General features: G+C 35.9%; 1 protein-coding gene across 1 annotated transcript in view; it reads left to right on the forward strand.

Annotated features, from left to right (window-relative positions):
- Positions 1–6106: 6106 nt before the first annotated feature.
- GJA5 (gap junction protein alpha 5) overlaps positions 6107–14133 on the forward strand; it is an 87481-nt gene continuing 79454 nt past the window's right edge. The window contains exon 1 of the mRNA XM_075851001.1: positions 6107–6407. The gene's annotated coding sequence lies outside the window, so the exon portion shown is untranslated. The remainder of the gene's footprint in view (positions 6408–14133) is intronic.

The following is a 14133-nucleotide window of genomic DNA, read 5'->3' on the forward strand; positions in this document are numbered from 1 at the left end:
GTAAAAATAGTAGTAGTATTAATAGTAATAGCAGTAATAGTAGTAGTAATAGTAGTAGTGATAGTAATAGTAATAGTAGTAGTAGTAATAGAAGTAGTAAGAATAGCAATAGTAGTAGTATAGTACTAATAGTAGTAGCAATAGTAGTAGTAGTAGTAGTAGTAGTATTAATGGTAATAGTAGTAGTAATTGTTGTAGTATTAATAGTAGTAGTAGTAATAGTAGTAATCGTAGTAATAGCAATAGTAGTAATAGAAGTAGTAGTAGTATTGTAGTAATAGTAGGATTAATAGTAATAGTAGTAGTAGTAGTATAGTAATAGTGACAGTAGTAGTAATAGTAGTAGTAGTAATATAAGTAGCAAAAGTAGTAGTAATAGTAGTAGTATTAATAGTAATAGTAGTAGTAATATAAATAGCAAAAGTAGTAGTAATAGTAGTTGTATTAATAGTAATAGTAGTAGTAATAGTAGTAGTAATGGTAATAGTAGTAGTAATAGTAGTACTAGTAATACTAGTATTAGTAGTAATGGTAGTAGTATTAATAGTAATAGTAGTAGTAGTAGTAGCATAGTAGTAATAGTAGGATTAATAGCACTAGTAGTAGTAGTAATAGTAGTAGTATAGTAGTAGTAGTAGTAGTAATAGTAGTAGTAATAGTAGTAGTATAGTAGTAGTAGTAGTAGTAGTAGTAGCATAGTAGTAATAGTAGGATTAATAGCACTAGTAGTAGTAGTAATAGTAGTAGTATAGTAGTAGTACTAGTAGTAGTAGTATAGTAGTAATAGTAGGATTAATAGCACTAGTAGTAGTAATAGTAGTAGTATAGTAGTAATAGTAGTAGTAGTAGTAGTAGTAGTAATAGTAGTAGTATAGTAGTAGTAGTAGTAGTAGTAGTAATAGTAGTAGTATAGTAGTAGTAGTAGTAGTAGTAGTAGTAGTAGTAGTAGTAGTAGTAGTAGTAGTAGTAGTAGTAGCATAGTAGTAATAGTAGGATTAATAGCACTAGTAGTAGTAGCAGTAGTAGTAGTATAGTAGTAGTAGTAGTAGTAGTAATAGTAGTAGTAGTAATAATAGTAGTAGTAGTAGTAGTAGTAGTATAGTAGTAGTAATAGTAGTAGTATAGTAGTAGTAATAGTAGTAGTAGTAGTAATAGTAGCAGTAGTAGTAGTAGTATAGTAGTAGTAATAGTAGTAGTATAGTAGTAGTAATAGTAGTAGTAGTATAGTACTAGTAGTAGTAGGGGCATGTTCAGACGTGGCGTATTTCTGTAGACACTGTCCGCATCAATGCCGCACATAGTCTGCGTTGCAGATTCCGTTGCACATTTGCCTAAAATGTGAAGCAAAATGCTGCGGATTAGTCGTTGCGGATTCAGGTGAAGAGTACATCCTGCTGTCTTTTAAAACATTCCATCTCAGTCTGGCTATAGACCTCGAAACACATAGCTCCAGCCAGAATGAAGAAATATCCTGTTCGCGAAAGCAATCCGCAACGCAACACACATAACATCTGCGGATTTCATTGCGGAATTTTGAATCTCCATTGAAGTCAATGGAGAAATTCCGCCACAAGTCCGCAACAGCCAGTGTATGCTGCTGACACCAAATTCCGCACCGCAGCCTATGGTCCGCAGGGGAGTTGTCAGCAACATCTGCACGAAGATAACTAAAAAGTTGTCGAAACCAATGGAGAAAATGTCTGCTGCGGATCTCTAGTGCGGACTGTCCGCAGAGGCATTCCACAGCAATTCCGCCACGTGTAACCATGCCCCTATAGTAGTTATATTCTTGTATATAGGAGCAGTATTATAGTAGTTATATTCTTGTATATAGGGGGCAGTATTATAGTAGTTATATTCTTGTATATAGGAGGCAGTATTATAGTAGTTATATTCTTGTATATAGGAGCAGTATTATAGTAGTTATATTCTTGTATATTGGAGGCAGTATTATAGTAGTTATATTCTTGTATATAGGAGCAGTATTATAGTAGTTATATTCTTGTATATAGGGGCAGTATTATAGTAGTTATATTCTTGGATATAGGAGCAGTATTATAGTAGTTATATTCTTGTATATAGGGGCAGTATTATAGTAGTTATATTCTTGTATATAGGAGCAGTATTATAGTAGTTATATTCTTGTATATAGGGGTCAGTATTATAGTAGTTATATTCTTGTATATAGGAGCAGTATTATAGTAGTTATATTCTTGTATATAGGAGCAGTTTTATAGTAGTTATATTCTTGTATATAGGGGGCAGTATTATAGAAGTTATATTCTTGTATATAGGGGGCAGTATTATAGTATTTATATTCTTGTATATAGGAGCAGTATTATAGTAGTTATATTCTTGTATATAGGGGACAGTATTATAGTAGTTATATTCTTGTATATAGGGGCAGTATTATAGTAGTTATATTCTTGTATATAGGGTCAGTATTATAGTAGTTATATTCTTGCATATAGGGGTCAGTATTATAGTAGTTATATTCTTGTATATAGGAGCAGTATTATAGTAGTTATATTCTTGTATATAGGAGCAGTTTTATAGTAGTTATATTCTTGTATATAGGGGGCAGTATTATAGAAGTTATATTCTTGTATATAGGGGGCAGTATTATAGTATTTATATTCTTGTATATAGGAGCAGTATTATAGTAGTTATATTCTTGTATATAGGAGCAGTATTATAGTAGTTATATTCTTGTATATAGGGGCAGTATTATAGTAGTTATATTCTTGTATATAGCGGGCATTATTATAGTAGTTATATTCTTGCATATAGGGGGCAGTATTATAGTAGTTATATTCTTGTATATAGGGGGCAGTATTATAGTAGTTATATTCTTGTATATAGGGGGCAGTATTATAGTAGTTATATTCTTGTATATAGGAGCAGTATTATAGTAGTTATATTCTTGTATATAGGAGCAGTATTATAGTAGTTATATTCTTGTATATAGGGGGCAGTATTATAGTAGTTATATTCTTGTATATAGGAGGCAGTATTATAGTAGTTATATTCTTGTATATAGGGGCAGTATTATAGTAGTTATATTCTCGTATATAGGGGCAGTATTATAGTAGTTATATTCTTGTATATAGAGGGCAGTATTATAGTAGTTATAGTCTTGTATATAGGAGCAGTATTATAGTAGTTATATTCTTGTGTATAGGGGGCAGTATTATAGTAGTTATATTCTTGTATATAGGGGGCAGTATTAGGCTGGGTTCACACATGGCGGATTTTCACTTAAATTCCGCTGCGGACACTCCGCAGCGTTAATCCGCAGCGGAGCCGTTTCTCCATTGACTTTCACTTTAATTTCGCAGTGTTCGTTTACACGATGCGTACAATTCCGCTGCGGAGCATAGGCTGCGGAGCGGAATGTGGTGTCCGCAGCATGCTCTGTCTGTTGCGGAGCAGTGGCGGACTGGTTGCGGACTCATGGCGGAATTTCTCCATTGACTTCAATGGAGATTCTAAGTTCCGCAATGAAGTCCGCAGCTGTCATGCACATGTTATGTGTGGTGCGGAGCGTATTGGTTTTTTAACATGACATTTCTTCATTCTGGCTGGACCTATGTATTTCTAGGTCTACAGCCAGACTGAGGAAGTCAATGGGGCTCCCGTAATGACGGGAGCGTTGCTAGGAGACGTCAGTAAATAGTCACTGTCCAGGGTGCTGAAAGAGTTAAGCGATCGGCAGTAACTGTTTCTGCACCCGGGACAGTGACTACCGATCCCAATATACATGTATCTGTAAAAAAACATATAAGTTCATACTTACCGAGAACTCCCTGTTTCTGTCTCCAGTCCGGCCTCCCAGGATGACGTTTCAGTGGAAGTGACGGCTGCAGCCAATCACAGGCCAAGCACAGGCTGCAGCGGTCACATGGACTGGCGCGTCATCCAGGGAGGTCGGGCTGGATGCCGAAGGAGGGACGCGTCATCAAGACAACGGGCGGTAAGTATGAATTTCTTTTACTTTCACTAGGGAAAGTGCTGTCCCTTCTCTCTATCCTGCACTGATAGGGAGAAGGGAAGCACTTTTCCTGCAGTCCGCAGCGGCCAGTCCGCATCAATTTTCTGCACATTTTGTGCAGATCCGCAGCCGTAATCCGCAACCCGGATTAGGTGCGGCATTGATGCGGACAGTTGCGGAGGAATTCCGCCATGTGTGGTCATGCCCTTATAGTAGTTATATTCTTGTATATAGGGGCAGTATTATAGTAGTTATATTCTTGTATATAGGGGGCAGTATTATAGTAGTTATATTCTTGTATATAGGGGGCAGTATTATAGTAGTTATATTCTTATATATAGGAAGCAGTATTATAGTAGTTATATTCTTGTTTATAGTGGGCAGTATTATATTAGTTATATTCTTGTATATAGGGTGCAGTATTATAGTAGTTATATTCTTGTATATAGGGAGCAGTATTATAGTAGTTATATTCTTGTTTATAGTGGGCAGTATTATATTAGTTATATTCTTGTATATAGGGGGCAGTATTATAGTAGTTATATTCTTGTATATAGGGGGCAGTATTATAGTAGTTATATTCTTGTATATAGGGGGCAGTATTATAGTAGTTATATTCTTGTATATAGGAGCAGTATTATAGTAGTTATATTCTTGTATATAGGAGCAGTATTATAGTAGTTATATTCTTGTATATAGGGGGCAGTATTATAGTAGTTATATTCTTGTATATAGGAGGCAGTATTATAGTAGTTATATTCTTGTATATAGGGGCAGTATTATAGTAGTTATATTCTCGTATATAGGGGCAGTATTATAGTAGTTATATTCTTGTATATAGAGGGCAGTATTATAGTAGTTATAGTCTTGTATATAGGAGCAGTATTATAGTAGTTATATTCTTGTGTATAGGGGGCAGTATTATAGTAGTTATATTCTTGTATATAGGGGGCAGTATTATAGTAGTTATATTCTTGTATATAGGGGCAGTATTATAGTAGTTATATTCTTGTATATAGGGTGCAGTATTATAGTAGTTATATTCTTGTATATAGGGGGCAGTATTATAGTAGTTATATTCTTATATATAGGAAGCAGTATTATAGTAGTTATATTCTTGTTTATAGTGGGCAGTATTATATTAGTTATATTCTTGTATATAGGGTGCAGTATTATAGTAGTTATATTCTTGTATATAGGGAGCAGTATTATAGTAGTTATATTCTTGTTTATAGTGGGCAGTATTATATTAGTTATATTCTTGTATATAAGGGCAGTATTATAGTAGTTATATTCTTGTATATAGAGCAGTATTATAGTAGTTATATTCTTGTATATAGGGGCAGTATTATAGTAGTTATATTCTTGTATATAGGGACAGTATTATAGTAGTTATATTTTTGTACATAGGGAACATATCCTGTGTTATATTCCAGAGCTGCATTTGTAATTCTATTGGTTGTGATTGGAAACTGTCAGCAAGCTTGTCGTCACACACAAAACATAAGCAGATATTACATAGAATCAGCTAAATAGAATTTATAACGTTACTGAGGACATAAGATCTTGTAGTTATGCTCCTCCACACTTCTGTTATATATTCTCAGATGAGAAGGGATGAAAATACTCACCTGTCCCATCATTCCCCGGTGTCCTTGTTGCTCCCCTAGACTGGAGTAACATGTAGATTGCTAGTGATCTCAGAGCTTTGTGGAATAGAATGGCTCCAGGAGGACGCTAAAGACAGTCTGTAAATCTGTGATCTCCAACTGTTGCAAAACTACTAGTCCCAGCATCTGGGTGTCAGGTCATGTTGGAAGTTGTAGTTTTGCAACAGCTGGAAAGCCACGGATCACTGCTATAAACGGATCCACAACCGTATTTAGGTGCGACAATTACATTTTTTATTTTCGAGGGGAATCTCCTCGTTTTTTATCAATGATACTATTGTTTTCTTGACTTCCTTTTTGAGAATTTTTTTTATTAAAAACCCAGTGGCCAAAATTCAGAGGAAGTGCTGAACCTGGGCCAAGACACGCTGCTCGCACCACTGTCTGTGCAGCATCATATTTATATTCCAGTGTAAGGAAGCTCTTTGAAGGCAAAGCAGGCAGGGAGCTGCTGCTCAGAGTCAGGAGGGAGAGGGTCTGAGAAAGCAACACACACTGGAGAGACTGGGACAAGTTCTGAAGTGCTGGACCCCCGGGCACCCACTGTGCCAGGACCTGCCTATTGCCCATATTGACCCTCATTCCAGCCCAGTCTCCGGGGAAAAACTCTTGTGACCAAGAAGGAGAAGGGAATCTGCGGAGGACAATCAGCATGACCCAAGCTGCTGGTGGGACACTAACTATAAACTTGTCACCCAGGGAATCTGCTAACCCCTACGTTCTACAAGACGGCACTAGACCAGGAGGTAAAATTCCTACAATTACTCTTTAATGGGTCATTGCAAGTTTTTCTAATATGTGTTTTGGTCTATTTTGAATTGAGGCTAACTTAAGTATATGAAGATGTAGCAGAGCCGAGTTTGTTAGATGCAGCAGAACCAAGTTTATCTTTTGGCACCACTCAAGATGATATAATGTGTTATATATAGTTTTATGTAGGACTGCAGACATCCCTACTACATCATATCAACTCGGCTGTCATCGTAGACAATCGACGCAACATCAAATAGAGCTACGACAAATTTAGCTCTGCTGCACCTCTATATAACTCTATGAGAATAATATATATGATATAATATAGTACATTATAAATATATATTACACATGTAGCAGACTTGTGTTTGTCATCTGGCACAATATACAAGTTATCGCAATGTGTTATCAGTGGTTTTACATAGGACTGCAGGTAAACCTACTTTATTATATTAGCTCAGTGAGTTATCAAGATGCACAAATGATGAAGTTCCAAAGAGTTTTGCCGTATCTGTATATAAGTTCAAAAGAACAATTTAATATAGTATATAACAATATATTATACAGATGTAGGAGAGCTGAGTTTGTTATTTGGCACAATGTACATGATATTATAATGTGTTATTTGTGATTTTACACAGGACTGCAGGTAAACGCTACATTACCTCAGCTCATTTATCACAGTGCGCATAAAATGTACAACATGACACTATGCTTTTGACCTGAAACTATTCCATTTTTTTCAAAAATTTACTAAGATCAATTCTGGAACGGATAAAAAATAAAATGATTATAATAAAAAAGACAATATAAAATAAAAAAGTACAAATATAGATGTATTGCCAATTTTATAACCAGACAGATGTAGCAGAGCTGAATAAAAAAAATAAAAAACTTTAATTTTCATTGGCATCTGACTATATTAAAATTAAATAGTTCTATTCCTGCATACAAAAATATAGACAAAAATAATTTTGTTACAATTAATAATAATAAAAAAACAATATTTATGGTTGATAAATAATAATTAAAAAATTATATAAAATTAAAAAAGATTGAAATGTATTTATGTAGTTAACTCCTTTTCATTTTTATTAGACTAGATAAAGACGTCATAGTTCATACAAATCATTAGATCAAAATATTTCTATAAAAAAATAATAATAAAAAATTAATTAATTAAACATTTAAATGAAAAAATCCCTTCAAATTTTCATCGGCTTCTGACTATATGAGGATTTAATATTTCCATTTTTACGTCCCAAAAAATTTGATTATGTTTATTTTATTAAAAAACAAATATTAATAATTAAATAAATATATATATAAATAAATCTAATTATTTTTTATTTTTATATATATATATATATATATATTTGCAGCACTTCCTGTGACATGCTTTACTGCACAAGGTCCAAAATAGCTTCTTAGATCAAGATTAAATTGTTCAATTTCTGCATACAAAACAATAGAATAAAAGGATTAAAACAAAACAAAAAAAAAATTGTGGCCAAGTTTAGTTCCAGTCATTTCTACCAGCATTTTGCAGCACTTCCTGTGACATGCTTTACTGCACAAGGTCCAAATTAGCTTCTTAGATTAACATTAAATTGTTTAATTTCTGCACACAAAACAACAGTATAAAAGGATTAAAATAAAAACGAATATATACTAAAAAATAATGGCCAAATTTAATTCCAGCCGTTTCTACCAGAATTTTGCAACACTTCCTGTGACGTGCTTTACTGCACACGTTACAAAATAGCTTCTACGCGTAATCGCAACTCAATTCTGTATAATTACGAAATCAAATTATTTTTTTCGGCCTTGTTTTTGGCCCCAGGCTGTAGCACGACATGTGATTCTAGTTTGTGATCAATCAGGGGAATGTTTACATGCAGAACCACAGGGCGAGAAATTGTCCAAACATTGTAGGTGCGTTATTCAATTTCCCTACTGTACACAGAAGTCAGGGTAATGTACACAGGGGCATACAGCAATATGTCAATATATCAGCAAGTGTGGCACGCAGCTCCAGCCCAGCAGACACACAGCTTATAATATGAGGACATCTGCTGCATGCTATACAGAAGCCGACGCACAGCGCACACAAATCCCATAGTCCGGAAACCGCCATGTGCTAAACATGAGCTAAAAACCGGGTTCGTCATGGGCTAAACATGAACTAAAAACCGGGTCCGTCATGTGCTAAACATGAACTAAAAACCGGGTCCGTCATGGGCTAAACATGAGCTAAAAACCGGGTCCGTCATGGGCTAAATATGAACTAAAAACCGGGTCCGTCATGTGCTAAACATGAACTAAAAACCGGGTCCGTCATGTGCTAAACATGAGCTAAAAACCGGGTCAGTCATGGGCTAAACATGATCTAAAAACCGGGTCCGTCATGGGCTAAACATGAACTAAAAACTTGGTCCTTCATGGGCTAAACATGAGCTAAAAACCGGGTCCGTCATGGGCTAAACATGAACTAAAAACCGGGTCCGTCATGTGCTAAACATGAACTAAAAACCGGGTCCATCATGGGCTAAACATGAACTAAAAACCGGGTCCGTCATGTGCTAAACATGAACTAAAAACCGGGTCAGTCATGGGCTAAACATGAGCTAAAAACCGGGTCCGTCATGGGCTAAACATGAACTAAAAACCTAGTCCTTCATGGGCTAAACATGAGCTAAAAACCGGGTCCGTCATGGGCTAAACATGAACTAAAAACCGGGTCAGTCATGGGCTAAACATGAGCTAAAAACCGGGTCCGTCATGGGCTAAACATGAACTAAAAACCTGGTCCTTCATGGGCTAAACATGAGCTAAAAACCGTGTCCGTCATGGGCTAAACATGAGCTAAAAACCGGGTCCGTCATGGGCTAAACATGAACTAAAAACCAGGTCCATCATGGGCTAAACATGAGCTAAAAACCAGGTCCGTCATGGGCTAAACATGAGCTAAAAACCGGGTCCGTCATGGGTTAAACATGAACTAAAAACCGGGTCCGTCATGTGCTAAACATGAACTAAAAAGCGTGTCCGTCATGGGCTAAACATGAACTAAAAACCGGGTCCGTCATGGGCTAAACATGAACTAAAAACCGGGTCTGTCATGGGCTAAACATGAACTAAAAACCGGGTCCCTCATGGGCTAAACATGAACTAAAAACCGGGTCCGTCATGGGCTAAACATGAACTAAAAACCGGGTCCGTCATGTGCTAAACATGAACTAAAAACCGGGTCCGTCATGGGCTAAACATGAACTAAAAACCTGGTCCTTCATGGGCTAAACATGAGCTAAAAACCGGGTCCGTCATGGGCTAAACATGAGCTAAAAACCGGGTCCGTCATGGGCTAAACATGAACTAAAAACCGGGTCCGTCATGGGCTAAACATGAACTAAAAACCGGGTCCGTCATGGGCTAAACATGAACTAAAAACCGGGTCCGTCATGGGCTAAACATGAACTAAAAACCGGGTCCGTCTTGTGCTAAACATGAGCTAAAAACCGGGTCTGTCATGGGCTAAACATGAACTAAAACCGGGTCCGTCTTGTGCTAAACATGAACTAAAAACCGGGTCCGTCTTGTGCTAAACATAAAGCTGCATTTTATTCCATCCTTCGTTTTGTGGATTATTGGAAATTCTAAAATAGCTAATTACGTGAAATCCCTGTAATCTGGCATTTGATAATCCAGAAAGTCTAATGAGCTGCAACTTGTTGCCGTCACAGAACTGCAATATAATGCAGAATTTCACAAGTCCACATGCGTGCATTTTCTATCATTTTCTGAAGTCATCTGATAATCCAGAATATCAGAATATCTGTCACCTATCAGACCCTATCAGTGTTGGATTAAAGGAATTTTACAGTAGTTTGGAAAATCTGGCGTCGCACTGGTCTTGTGAATGCTGGACTATCGGAATCTTGTATAAGTAGAAGTTCTCTCTTACATATAGGAATGATAATCAGACACGTAGCAGCACTGAGTTTGTCACTTAAACTGTTCTCTTTGCACATTGTAAGAGCTGTTAGAGGTTTTCCTGAGGCTTTTCATGATGTATACGTTAAGCGGTGACCATTGTAGTCTATGGGCGACATATGTATTAAATGAACGCCTAACAATGGCATCCATCACCTATAGACTATAATGGGATCCGTTTAACGTATACGCCTTGAACAGGGTCATGAGAGTTCATGATGTACAGCTTTAACGTATACCATGAAAGTCTATAGGTGATGGATGTCACATTTAGTCATCTGTCACCGCCTACGTTTAACATATACGTCGGAAGCTGTTCCGGGCATATACCCTATAAACATAGCCCCAAAAACATGATGTGCACAGAGCCCAACACATCTTCTAATTTTAGCATGAGCCTAATGACAAACTCAGCTCTGCTACATTTGACAGAACAATTTTGATAGGAAATTGGTGTGTGTAGGAAATTGGTCTACAATAAAACATATTTAACTTTGCTCCAATTGCCACTGAGTCATAGACACTGATAACAAACATGTATGTGCCTAATATTATTTATCTAGTTCATTTAAAATCTATCTATCTATCTATCTATCTATCTATCTATCTATCTATCTATCTATCTATCTATCTATCTATCTATCTATCTATCTCATATCTATCTATCTCATATCTATCTATCTCATATCTATCTATCTATCTATCTATCTATCTATCTATCTATCTATCTATCTATCTATCTATCTATCTCATATCTATCTATCTATCTATCTATCTATCTATCTATCTATCTATCTATCTATCTATCTATCTCATATCTACCTATCTAATCTATCTATCTATCTATCTATCTATCTATCTATCTATCTATCTATCTATCTATCTATCTATCTATCTATCTATCTATCTATCTATCTATCTATCTATCTATCTATCTATCTAATCTATCTATCTATCTATCTCATATCTATCTATCTATCTATCTATCTATCTATCTATCTATCTATCTATCTATCTATCTATCTAATCTATCTATCTATCTATCTCATATCTATCTATCTATCTATCTCATATCTATCTATCTATCTATCTATCTATCTATCTATCTATCTATCTATCTCATATCTATCTATCTATCTATCTATCTATCTATCTATCTATCTATCTATCTATCTATCTATCTATCTATCTCATATCTATCTATCTATCTATCTATCTATCTATCTATCTATCTATCTATCTATCTATCTATCTATCTATCTATCTATCTATCTATCTAATCTATCTATCTATCTCATATCTATCTATCTATCTATCTCATATCTATCTATCTATCTATCTATCTATCTATCTATCTATCTATCTATCTCATATCTACCTATCTATCTATCTAATCTATCTATCTATCTATCTATCTATCTATCTCATATTTATCTATCTATCTATCTCCTATCTATCTATCTATCTATCTATCTATCTATCTATCTATCTATCTATCTATCTATCTATCTATCTATCTAATCTATCTATCTATCTCATATCTATCTATCTATCTATCTATCTATCTATCTATCTATCTATCTATCTATCTATCTATCTATCTATCTATCTATCTATCTATCTATCTATCTATCTATCTCATATCTACCTATCTATCTAATCTATCTATCTATCTATCTATCTATCTATCTATCTATCTATCTATCTATCTATCTCATATTTATCTATCTATCTATCTATCTCCTATCTATCTATCTATCTATCTATCTATCTATCTATCTATCTATCTATCTATCTAATCTATCTATCTCATATCTATCTATCTATCTATCTATCTCATATCTATCTATCTATCTATCTATCTATCTATCTCATATCTATCTATCTATCTATCTATCTATCTATCTATCTATCTATCTATCTATCTATCTAATCTATCTATCTATCTATCTCATATCTATCTATCTATCTATCTATCTATCTATCTCATATCTATCTATCTATCTATCTATCTATCTATCTATCTATCTATCTATCTATCTATCTATCTATCTATCTAATCTATCTATCTATCTATCTCATATCTATCTATCTATCTATCTCATATCTATCTATCTATCTATCTATCTATCTATCTATCTATCTATCTATCTCATATCTATCTATCTATCTCATTTTCTATCTCATATCTATCTATCTATCTATCTCATATCTATCTATCTATCTATCTATCTATCTATCTATCTATCTATCTATCTATCTATCTCATATCTATCTATTTATCATCTATCTATTTATCAATCTATCTATCTCATATCTATGATCTATCTATCTATCTATCTATCTATCTATCTATCTATCTATCTATCTATCTATCTATCTAATCTATCTATCTATCTATCTCATATCAATTCAATTCAATTTTTCAATTCAATTCAAAGAAGCTTTATTGGCAGGACCAAATACATATTAGCATTGCCAAAGCAAGTAAGAAGTAAGGGAATGAGGGATAGGGACTGAGGGATTGGGGGATAGGGACATATCTAGGGTTGGGGTTATACAAGTCCATGGCATATCATGTCTCTCTCAGTTTATGGCATGCAGTGACATATTGTGCCGCTGTGCCCACTGTGGTTTCCTCTTCACCCAGCAGGATGTAGAGTTTCTCTTGCTCTTCCATGGAGCTGAAGTCCGGTAAGAGATCAGAGAGTCTCCTGAAGTGAGTGTCCCTCACTGCTGAGTATTTGGAGCAGTGTAGCAGGAAGTGGGCCTCATCCTCCACGGCCTCCTGGTCGCACTGTTGGCACAGTCGGCTCTCCCTGGGCTTGTAGGTCTGTCTGTGGCGCCCGGATTCGATGAGCAGGTTGTGGGCGCTCAGTCTGTAGCGGCTCAGGATCTGTCTGTCTCTGGGGTTTGGCAGTTTCTCCAGATATGGCGCCAGTTTATATTCCCGCTGTAGACTCCGGTATATTGTCAGTTTCTGGGATGTCTTTATGTCGTTCCTCCAGTCACTGATATATTCCTCTTGGCCTTTGTTTATTGTCTTCTTGATTTCGGCTTTTGTGAGGCCGCGCTGGGTGACATTTTCTTCAGGCCGGGTCAGGGTGAGATGTTCTGGGGGGCCTGGTTTACCTGGGACCCCTTGGTGTAACAGGGCTTTATGGTGATAGGAACTTTGCCTGCTGCTGTGTAGATGGGCCCAGAATGATAGCGCCCTCTTCTGGATTGTGAGGTGTAGTGGGAATCTGCCCAGTTCTGCCCGACAGGCACTATTTGAGGTGCTCCGATGGACTTGGAGAAGGTGTTTGCAGAATTCTAGGTGGAAGATTTCTGTTGGGCTGGAATCCCACCTTGACCAGTCTGGGTATGTGTCCGGACCCCAGACTTCACTGGCATACAGGAGGATTGGGGAGATGATGGAGTCAAAGATTTTCAGCCAGACCGTCACTGGTGGTTTGAGATGATAGAGTTTTCGTCTGATGGCATAGAAGGTTTTGCACGCCTTGTCTTTCAGAATCTCTATGGCTTGTTTAAAGCTTCCTGATTGGTTGATTTCTAGGCCCAGGTAAGTGTACCTGTCGGTCGCTGTGATTGTGGTTGTGATTGTATCTATCTATCTATCTATCTATCTATCAATCTATCAATCTATCTATCTATCTCATATCTATCATCTATATCTATCTATCTATCTATCTATCTATCTATCTATCTATCTATCTATCTATC

The sequence above is a fragment of the Rhinoderma darwinii genome, chromosome 2 (genome assembly GCF_050947455.1).
Source record: "Rhinoderma darwinii isolate aRhiDar2 chromosome 2, aRhiDar2.hap1, whole genome shotgun sequence".
NCBI lineage: Eukaryota > Metazoa > Chordata > Amphibia > Anura > Rhinodermatidae > Rhinoderma > Rhinoderma darwinii.